Below are 8,763 nucleotides of genomic sequence, written 5' to 3'. Positions count from 1 at the left end.
GGGGGGGGGGGAGATCCTTCTCAATTCAACCATAAGCCTACACACAAAAGAAAGACAAGTGTGAGGCAGGAATTTGAGGGAACAACATGAGTGTCTGCAGAGGTTCCAAGGTTCTTTCAACCCAAAGATTGTATTAGGCTGTCTACAGGTCATTTTGTCTGCATAAGAATTTCTATTTCATTTTATGACTTGCCACCTCTTCTCTCCCATATGCCAAAATTGTAGTTCAAATAATCTGAATTTTCAAAAAAAAAAAAAAAAAATCAGGGAATCTATCTATGTAAAGCTTCAGGGTTTCAGAGCCACCCAAGCTCCTAACAGGAAGTAACCAAGGGCCCCCAGATGAACCGTGGGGAAGCATCATCAGCAGTGCCAGGGTTCTGTAAGACCCCGCCCAAGCTACCTTCTCTGGCCTTGCAGCGGGTGGATACTCCTGGAACAGTAGGAAGAGCATGAAGCCCTCAGCCAACCTGAAATAGCAGTCCTGACCACCCCACCGCACCCCTTCTTCTTTTCTCCTCTGCGCCCTTTTGCTTTCCCCCTCCCCAATTTTCCTCCACTTCTTACTCACGTCCTTCTTCCCATCCCTCTCCTTAAAGCATCCAGGGGAGGTTCACGGTAATTTCCCCCTCGAGGAAAGTTTGCCTGAGGTGCTGCAAGGGCAAAGTGCAAACCTGCCAGCTCTTCGCTCTCCCCGACCCAAGCTGGCCCCAGAGAGGGGAAAGGAGTCTACTTCTCTTTGCACTAACTGGCCCTTTCTCTGCCTGAGCCCTCGTCACAACAGTGGGCTCCAGAGGGATGACCCTTTGTCCACACTTTCGTACGCCAGGTTTATAGCGTGGACAGCGCTGCCCTCTAGCGTTTCCAACCGGGAGTCCTGAGGGCGCCATCAGCTCCAGAATTTCTCTTTTACAGCCTAAGCAAGACCTGAAGCTCCGACCTCCAGTTCTCCTCCACCACCCCCATCCTCACTGAGTCCCGGCTCACCTTTTCATCCCACCCGCCCCTTCTCCGTTTAGTGGTGACCTGGGTAGCTGCAACCTGCCGGTTGATTTACTAGACTGGCCCCTGCTCCTGCTCCTCCTCCTCTTCCCGGCTCTCACCGCCTCTTCCAGTCGGGGCGCCCAGACTTCGCGAAGCGCAGCGCCTGCCGCCCTGTGCGCCTCGCTCTGGGCTCCGTCTCGCCGCAGCCCAGGGGCACCAGCGCCGGCAAAGGACGCTGGAGGGACAGTGCCCCGAGACAGCGTACCTGAGTCGGATGTTGTGAGAGTGGTGCTTTGATAAAGCTCGGGAGAAAAAGGAGAGGGTTTGGAGTGAGACTTCTGGAGCCAGTGGAACGCCCCAGTTCGCCCAGTGCGACGCGGCTGCACGCACCGTCCACAAGGTGAGGGGCGCACGTCTTCCCAGGCGACCGGGGCCACCCTGCTACCCCTACCCCAGATCCGGGGCTCAAGGTCTGCCTTGGGGGATTTTTTGCTCTCTCTGGGGCGCAAAGGCGGCGGGATTGGGGCAGGGGCAGGAGACAACGGGGGGTCTCCTGGGCACGGTGCCAGCCCGGATCTCTTAATAAGCAATGCATTTCTCCGTCAAACAATCTCCCTAACTGGGTGAACCTGAATGTCGACATTGTGTAGAACTGTGGTTTACGGGTTTTATCCTGCGTCCTTGCAAAAGGATTTGAAGAGGCTTTAAAATTAAATAAATGTGAAAGGGATTCCAGTAGGAAAAACTTGAGTGGTAGGCACGCGGAGAGGGGTGTGCTTCGGCGACCGCTGGAGGACCAGGCGATTTCAAAGCCAACGCTGATTGAAAAGCCTCGGATTAGAAAGGACGGCACGGTTGCTCCAGCCCTCACAAAATAATGATGTTCTTAGTGCTGGTAAAGAAAATGCTCAGGTGGGGGATGTAATGGGGCTGGCTCGTTTTCTTACATTACAGAATAAAGCTTGAACGTGCAAGTTAAGAAGGGAAGTTGTGTCTTAAGCTATTTCCCCTCAAGAAATACTGCAAGGTGAGAGACTGGCTCCTTCCTAGTGCAAATGAAAGGGAATTGAGGCAAAAATGGTTTTGCAATGTTGAAATATGTTTGTATATCTTTGTCTGCGTCCCGATTTGGATAGGACCTTGTATTCGACCCAACCCTGCTTGTCCTTGAGTTGGAAGGATGAGGTGGAGGGTGTGGGCATCCCAGGGAGCTTCTTCTTAACCTTCCTCATTGTCCTTCCCTGACTCCTGCGCCAAACCTCTGAACCCAGGGGGAAATAATAGATGGAAAAATGGTTTGGGGGATGGGTGTTTTTCCCAAATTATTTAGGGTTCTCCTACCATTCTTCCTTTATCCCCAGCTCCAATCAGTATATGTTCCTGGTCTGAACCTGACATTGTTCTAGAATACCTATTTGCCATTAGTGACACATTCAGACATAATATGCATGAGCTTAAACACCCAGGGTGGGCTTGTGAATCTGGGGCTTACCTGAGTTAACCTTATTCATGGGGCAAGAAGGGGCCTGGGTCTGGCTCCCTGTGCCCCCTCTTCCATGGGGGAGCATATTTGAAATCCGTTTGAAATACATGTTTCAAATGCAAAGAGGAGATTATGAGCCAGCCTTTCTTCTCTTGCTGGTGCACTTGTATTCCTGCTGAAGAAAATGGCATGAGCTTGTCTTCAACAAATACATGACTGGAGGCAGGTGAGGCCCATTTAGCAATTTCAAAAACTATGTCTGCCTGCCTTTTTGCTCCCTTTAGAACTTTAGCCCTCAGACCACAGATCTCTGAAAATGAAGCGGACCACATATGTGGGATTCAGCTCAATTTCTGTATCATGTTTAAAGCAAAGTATGCTCCTTATTTCTGAAATTGCATCACAACTAACCATTTTGCTGCCTATAGGTGGGAGAAGTGCTTCTGCTCAGATATTTCATCACTAGAGAGCTATCCAGAGAAACCCCTTCAAATCCTGATTCATCATTGTTGATAGAACTTACCCTTTATATTCTCATTGCCCGATATGGGCTGGTGAAGCCCAAAGATTGCTACAGATCACTGTATAAATTGAGACTTGTGATGATAGAGCTGGAAAGGAGCTCAAGAAATAATTTAGTCAAGACTCTGGTCATCAGAGTATTGGTGTATGCATGCCTCAGTATTCTTTTAGGTGGTCATTGTTCCTTTCATAAAGATTTCCAGTGATGAAGACTTTACAGATTATTTTTATATTAAAAAGCACTCAAATTAACCATTTATATCCACCAGCTGGCAAGTTTAAAACTCTGCAGAAATCAACATCACAAACATAGTAAACTCAAGTTTTCATTCTTTTCTTTTCTCTTGCCCATGGTGGCTTTACTCGGGGTTATATACCCAGACCAAGGGCTCTTGGATATCCTCCTGGACACTACTATTCCTTTGAGTACGTGTTGAGACATGAGTCACAGTCTCTCTTGCAACTCACCCTGATATCACCTTTGTTAGTTATTGTGGTATCTATTCAAAACATTTGCTCCTCATTTCTTTTTATTGATGTTTGGTCAACATTGATCATGTAAATGAATTTCTGCTCTTTGGAGGAAAATAGCCAAGTGCAGATTTCTCAGAAAGGGTGTTTAGGAAGAGATAACATGCAAGACACCTCTCTAGCCCAGGTAGTACTGCAGTATGTTCCCACTCTTTGGTGTTTGATGAGATTATTATTGGAGAGCAAAGTGAGCTGCATCCCTAGTAGTGCCTCATCTCCACCTGGCTCAAGCTCCTCTCTATCAACATATTACACCACCACCACCACCACCACCACCACCACCACCACCACCAAGGCTTTAAATTCAAAGTAGATCCCTTTTCAGAAAACCTCAGGTCCTGACCCGTTAGGTCATCTTCTCATTACTCAAACATCTTATTCTCTAGTCCTCACCTTTATACTCAGGTCATTTTTTCCTTTTTTTTTTTTTTTTAACGCTTCTGTGGTTCTTCTTGGAATTTCATTTCTATGCTACTCTATAAAAGTAAAAGATTAGCCCTGGCTGGTTTTGGCTCAACGGTTAGAGCGTCAGCCTGCGGTCCAGAGAGACCCGGGTTCAGTTCCCGCTAAGGGCACGTACCTCGGTTGCAGTTTGTCCCCAGCCCTGGTTGGTTGTGCGGGTGGCAACCACTTGATGTGTCCCTTTCACGTTGATGTTTCTCTCTCTCTCTCTCTCTCTCTCTCTCTTCCTATCTCTCCCTCAAACTCTATCTGAACAAAAAATGGAAAAATGTCCTCGGGTGAGAATAAAAAAATAATAATAAAAGTAAAAGATTAAATCTAATACTATAATATGGGGAGGCCTTCCCTCTGTTTCTATTGACTTATTTACATAAGAAAATAAGCCTGAGGCTACTCAAGAGGTAAATTTTAACCAAATAGGGATTTATTGTTCATACCATATGTTATCAAGGCCATCTCAGGTCAGAGGTGAATCTGGGCATCTCATGCTTTATGCTTCTTTCTTATTCACCGCCTACATTTTTATACATGTGGAATTATATGAACATAAAATTCAGGGAAACACTGAAGATGAGTAGGCTAAATGGGGGAGGGGGATATGAATGGATAAGGAAGAGAAAAGGGTACAGTCAGGCAGCAGCTCTTGAGAGTGGCTGATGTCTTTGTTTCCTCCTCCCTGTGGGCCCTAAAACTTGGGACCCCGGTGAGTCAACTTACCAAAGTTCATCTTCCTGGGAATAAAAGGACTTTCAAGAGTATCCAATCTACTTTTCATAATTTGGTATACCTTTCCACATTTTGTGAGTTGAGAAACTGAGAACCAGAATATATAAAGATTATTCAGTCAATTGGCATGTTTCTGGATCACAACAAATTGGTAAAATCCTTGAGAATTCTAATACAGTTCAATTCTAATTTTAGTAGTTCTTTTTTTTTGGTCTCACTTACTGTGGATTACTGATTTCCTTATTCACTGTGGTCCTTGTCCTAATAGATGTCAGTACATTTTTCATGGTCATGTTCCCCTAAGACATGTGAAATGAAAAATACAATAGTCAGCAGAACATGTGTAATAGGTTTATTGTTAGAACTCTCTCCTGTTGATCAATTCTCAACACATTCAGTTGTAGGATTAGGAAGACAAAATCCTTTAGAAGAACCTGTAAATATCCAATCTGGATCAATTTAAACTACAAGCTGTACAAGAAATGAGCATCTCAACATTTTGGTTATCAGTACAGACCACATGGAAGGTCTTTATGAAATCTAGCATGAGAAGAAAAGCATTTTTATAGCAAGATCAGGTTTTGAAAAATAGCAACCAGTAGCAGCATCAGCTTACAGTTTTAAATTCACAGATTCTTCTATGACCCCATCTACCTAAAGTGCCCAAATAAAGCAAAAATGGACCCCATGAAATATATTTCCATAGCTACAGCTGTTCTTCATCCTTTCATCAGATAATTGGAAGGCATGTGGTGATATTTCCAACGGATTTGGGAAAGGTCTGACTTGAACGTTAAATATGGTTTTTGTTGAGACAGTTCACCCAGACAGTTCACACAGACAGTTTATCTGTGTCAAGATTTGTATTCTTGGGCATCAAAGACAAGCCAGAGTGTCTTTGGGGAATAAACTGCACCAGATAGATAGTGAGATAAGCAATACTTTCCAGAAAGTGAGTTCAGCTACAGTACCCTAATAGTGTTCAAAGGTATTGTAAGTCCATTCATCTGCACTGGGAGGTGGGAAATAGCAGGAAGGAACTAACACATGATGAGTGTCCACTGTGCTTCAGGAACTATGCTAAGAACGGCACATGTATTCTTTTATTTAATCCTCACAAAAGCATTGCAGGGTAGGCATGACCATCCCCACAATTTATTCATTCATTAGAAACCTGTACTTGTCATCCAAACACCTGACCTGCCATCCTTTTCAGGGAGCTAAAAACAAGCCAGTGAGTGAAGTGAGCACACACAAAGGGATTAGCTAAAGAAAAGTTTTGAGAAGTGTGCTGGTCATTAAGGGGATGTGACTCTGGACTTCACCCTGTAGACCTCCAGGAATCATTATAGGATTTTAAATTGTATTTATTAAGATTAATGTACATATAAGAAAATGTGAAAATTATAAATGTTAAGCTCGACAACTTTTCCTAAAGTGAATACACCCTTGTAGCTAACCACCCCAAAGATAAGAAATGAAACAGCATCATTGCACAAGTTCCCTTCCTGTCCCCACCAAATCATTGCTGTAGCCTGTTCCCTGAATGTAACCACCACCTCCATTCCAGCATCCTAGATTACTTTGAGTTTTATATACATGCCAGTTGTACAGAATGATCTCTTCGGTGATTTGGCTCAGTGTTATATGCATGAGGTTTATTTACACGTGTGGTTTGGCCAGTAGCTTGTTCATTTGTTGTTGTAACATGGCCTTTCAGTGTACAAAGGTGCCACAGTTTAATTATCCATTCTGCTGTTGGTGAGCATTTCAGTTGTTTTCAGCCTTTGGCTATAATAAATCATGCTTCATTATAATATTTTAAGCTGTTGACCAAAATAATGAGTTTGGTGTTCTAGAGAACTCACCCTGGCAGCAATATGGAGTGGAAGGGAATGGGTCTGGAGGAGCAGTTACCATAATGAGAGCCCAAACCAAGGCAATAGCAGCAGACGCAGAGAGAGGGAAATGGAAACAAGATGAATCGAGGCTGCCAGGGAAGAAGGAAAGTATGGGACACAGAGGATAATGGATGTAAGGAGCGAAGGAAAGTGTGGAATGCAGGACAGCTCCCAGGCTTCCAGACCTAGTGAATGATGTTTCCTTTCACCAAAACTGAAAACACATGAAAACGAAAAAGAACAAGTTTGTTGGATCTCAGAAGATCAAAAGACTTGCCCAAGGTGACTCCAAATCTGCTGCGAAGCACTTTGTTTCTCCCCTGGCTTCCACATTGCCCCTTCCTCCTGCAACAGCACCCCAATTTATAATGAGTAGTCACCTAAAAAGCAACAATTACTTCATATTTCCTGAACTGTCAACCTATGAATCATTTGCTTTTCCCTTCAATTTTGTCTCCTTTTAGCAACATAATCACAAGAAAAGAAGGAGATGATGAATCAGTTAAAACTTTTCTTTTTTCTTTTTTTTCTTTTTTCTTTTCCCTTGTAGACTACAAGACAGAATTTAGGGCTAGAGACTAAGAATAAAGGAAAGAGAATGTAGACAGCCTTGTCTTGTTCTGGTTGGTTCAGGAGGACAGACCTCGTTAACAAAAGTGCAGGGAGGCAGATTCTAACACTTCATGGAAGAACTGTCTCTAACACTGAAAATGCAATTAGACCACCTGTGAAGTGTGGACCCTGCATCACTGGGAAGTACAGTGTCTTTGGGGGCATGTCACAGGTTAGGTTCTCCCTAATCTAAGAGAAGCATACTCTACAATGGGGCTTATTGTGCAGGATGATTATTAGGGAATGCCCTTGGGAACCACATTGAGGAAGGAAAGGAAGCAGGATGGGGCAGAGGGAGAAGCTGAGCTGCAAAGTGGGCCCAACGACAGGCTCAGCCAACCTCATGGTGGGGGTGAGGACGGTCTGAGTGAAAATGATCCATCAGAGTTGTCCCAAGCTAGGTCAAAGGTGTTGGATTTTTCAACTGTTTCCTGAATCAGGAATTGAATGTAGGCTGCAGCATGGGGGGTGGGGGGTGGGGCAGTTCTCTGCCACTGGGAACATCCTTGAAGGGGCTGGCAGTACAAAGCTGTTCTGACCCAGTCCCAGGAGCTGGGCCACAAGCCTTTCTTTCTTCACTTATTTTATATTTTTACATGTGCTTTTTAAAAATTGTTAAATGTATTGGAGTGGCATTGGTTAATAAAATTATATAGGTTTCAGGTGTATAGTTACCCTTTTTTGAAGAAGGGATCTGGGCAGCATGTCTCTGTCCCATCTCAGGATATTTTTATAGGACTTCAACTACAGAGGGTTAAACCCGATAACTTTCCAGGTCCCTTCTGAGATCTGCATTTACTTCTTTCATCACACCAGGTTTCTAAGCCACTGAGAATTTACAAATTGATACAAACAATTTGCCATTTTGCCTTTAGTCTCCCCTCCTTTCCATTTCAGCAAGTAAATATACCACGTGAACCATTCAAAGTGGATGGATGGTAAGAATCCTTAAAATAAACATATGTGGCCCCTTGATGCTAAACTTCTCATATGAAGGTGGAGAGAGTGTACTGCCAACTGACTTCAGCAGGAATTTTTAGATGATCATAAAGGGACAGTGTGTGTGTGTGTGTGTGTGTGTGTGTGTGTGTGTGTTTTGGTGATACCTATATTTAATGCTTAAAGAAGACTTTGCTATAACTGCTCCTTTGTGACTGGACCTGCATGACAGCTGAAATATAACTGCAAAACTGCTCATGAAAAACTTCTCCTTACTATCTCAGCCTATTCCACACAGTCACATAGTACCCTGCAAAGGGATTTTGTGCTATACACTTTTGAAAAAGGACTGGCTGATAGTTGTCAGCCTGAAGAACCTCTCAGAGCAGATTCTGCTGGGAGACCTGCTCTCACGCAAACACAGCAGCCCCTGCACTAGAGACACTGCCTCTGAACTCAGGATTCATCCCATCTGTCTTTCCTTCAGTGCTGGGGCTGCTGCTCCTAGCTTCCACAACTGCATTTGGTGGGTTCCTACAAGGGCCAGCCACACCACAAAACAGTAATGGCCCAGAAAAGGTAGAATCACATTCTGTTTTCTGC

The 8,763-nt window shown here is 44.2% G+C and overlaps 1 protein-coding gene across 1 annotated transcript in view; it reads left to right on the top strand.

Moving 5' to 3' along the window:
- The first annotated feature begins 1,113 nt into the window (after positions 1-1,113).
- The window catches only part of HTR1E (5-hydroxytryptamine receptor 1E), a 97,206-nt gene continuing 89,556 nt past the window's right edge, over positions 1,114-8,763 (top strand). Inside the window, exon 1 of the mRNA XM_036249179.1 lies at positions 1,114-1,384. The gene's annotated coding sequence lies outside the window, so the exon portion shown is untranslated. The remainder of the gene's footprint in view (positions 1,385-8,763) is intronic.

This window comes from Molossus molossus, unplaced genomic scaffold (assembly GCF_014108415.1).
Source record: "Molossus molossus isolate mMolMol1 unplaced genomic scaffold, mMolMol1.p scaffold_m16_p_8, whole genome shotgun sequence".
Classification (NCBI taxonomy): domain Eukaryota; kingdom Metazoa; phylum Chordata; class Mammalia; order Chiroptera; family Molossidae; genus Molossus; species Molossus molossus.
This window is presented reverse-complemented; position numbering and strand designations above follow the sequence as displayed.